Source organism: Penaeus chinensis, chromosome 13 (genome assembly GCF_019202785.1).
Source record: "Penaeus chinensis breed Huanghai No. 1 chromosome 13, ASM1920278v2, whole genome shotgun sequence".
NCBI lineage: Eukaryota > Metazoa > Arthropoda > Malacostraca > Decapoda > Penaeidae > Penaeus > Penaeus chinensis.
Window position 1 is genome coordinate 17,099,595 of NC_061831.1, and position 2,500 is coordinate 17,102,094.

The 2,500-nt window shown below is 36.6% G+C and overlaps 1 non-coding gene across 1 annotated transcript; it reads right to left on the minus strand.

The window, feature by feature from the left end:
* Positions 1–1,833: 1,833 nt before the first annotated feature.
* Positions 1,834–1,906, minus strand: Trnak-cuu. The gene has a single exon. It is a non-coding gene; the product is annotated as a tRNA-Lys (tRNA).
* Between the last annotated feature and the right edge of the window lie 594 nt (positions 1,907–2,500).

Genomic DNA, 2,500 nt, shown 5'->3' on the forward strand with positions numbered 1-2,500 from the left:
TCCCCAAACATATTTTTTTCGGGCTCTAGTTCGACAGTTTTCGGAAGAAAATGAAATAAACCAGGAATAGCAATGCTTAAAAGGTGTTATTATTATGGATGATTAATTAACTGTGAAGTTACGAGTTGGAACGCGGTCACTTATGGGTGGGTAACACCAAAATAAACATCTCACTCCCAGTTAACAGTTAATGGTCCCCTATTCTAATATGCTTTACAGCATACGTTGTAAAAGGGGAAAAGATACCATAGTGTTGTTACTTTTTGTAAAAAGATAAGAAAATTTCTTAGTACCAATGAAATGATATTGGAATAATTAGCCTTTTCTATTGAAATACCGTAATAGTTATCATTATCGCCAATTTTAATAAGTTACCTTATCTGTAGACTGTACTTCTCTCACTGTCTTCGTTCCTCTCCCATAATGTTTCAGTTAAAAAGTAATTGCCATAACCAAGGTCAAATGAGTATAAGATTATTCCTCCTGATTTCCGTTAGCTGTAGTGGTGACAGATGCAGTAAAATATTTTTACTTACATTAACGCAAATATCATTGTCATAGAAGCAAGCAAATTTTACATATGTGTGTAAAATTTGCTTGCTTCTAACAGCAAACTGCAATAGCTTTGAGCCATCATTTCCATCCTTCTAAGTCTAGACTATTTCTTCATGGTATATATATATTTATATATGTATGTATGCATGTATATACACTGCTCTAATGTTTAATATAAATCTTGTTATCTTCAATATCTTAGTCGATAGAAAATATTTAGTTTATATCTTTTATTAAAACTACTTTCAATGCAAATCATCATGAGCTACTACTTTGCCATGGATTGTAGAAGGGGAAATGATACCACAATGTTTCCCTAGCTAGAGCCTATTACTCTTTGCCAGAATTACTTATAAAGAGGCATTGATACAATACTGGAATCATCTTTTTTCCTTTCATTACCATTAGACATCATCATCATTACCTTTATCGCCTTGTCATGTTCAAGCAAATGTAAGCAACCACGCACAACAAACTTCTCAGTTACCCTTTCTATAATTCCGTCTAAAGACTGTACTCTCACTGTTTTCGTTTAGATCTTATTGCTCCCTCAATGTGTTTCCAAAGAACCTCTCCAGATCTTCCACTGATTGTCGCAGTAAAGTCAAGACACTTCAAAATTATTCTTCTAAAAAATATTCTCTTAACATTAAAGCAATTTTCATCGTCATGCAAAAGTACGCATTATACTTCTGGTGATATAATTTTAAATGGAGAGGTTCCTGCCAATGTGACACAACCCTGGTGCGTAGGAAACAACCGGTTTTGAGGCAGCTTTAACAGACCTTGTATTCTCTTGGCCATGGCTGCAACCATCATCAAAGTTCCTCCTATTTCGTCTCTTTCCACCAAAGAAAGCTCCGTAACTGTCTCTAAAATCACATTATATTGCCTCTGAGTGTTTCCGTGTAAATATATATATATATATATATATATATATATATATATATATATATATATATATATGTATATATACATATATATGTGTATATATATGTATATATATATATATATATATAAATGACAGTAGAGTATCGAAGCCCACTGTATGTTTACGTATAGATAGAGAGATCAATCGATCGATAGATAGATATAATGCACAATATATGTATATATATATATATATATTCGTTTCCACGCTTATTTTCGTATTTTCAATGTATTTACAACCGTTACTTAATAACGTGAGGAAATTAGGTTTTTTTTCTCCTAGAGTACTCGGGTGATTGTGGATGCTGAATGACTGGCCCAAATTTCGGTTTGATGGACTAAATAGAGCGCCCAACGTGGGGCTCGAACCCACGACCCCGAGATTAAGAGTCTCGTGCTCTACCGACTGAGCTAGCCGGGCTTATCTGTTGCAAAAATGTATATTCAAAAGCATTGTAGTGAACGTGTTTGGCCCCACTATGTTGCGGCTCCAGGAAAGTCCCCGCTTCTTGCTGCACACCGAACAATTTTCAATTACCAGTTTTAACCTTCTAAACCTAGACTACAGCAATTCTTGACAGGCATGCTGGCGCGCGCGCGCACACACACACATACGCACGCACGCACACGCACGCGCGCATACACTCACATACGCACGCACGCACACGCGCGCACGCGCACGCACGCACGCACACACGCACGCACACACACACACACACACACACACACACCCACACACACACACACACGCACATACACATATTTGGACTACTCTATTATTACATGTAAATCCTGTAATCGCGAATATGTCCTTGATAATAGAAAATGTTTATTTAATACCTTTTATTAAAATTACTTTCAATACAAGTAATCATAAAATACTTTGCAACCGTTTGTGAACAGCAATATGCGTTGCACTACTGGCGAAGTGATTTCAACTGGAGTGGCTTGAGCCACTGTTCGTGGCGTCACATCCAGGTAAAAAATCATTTTGGAACAGCCATCACCATCATCC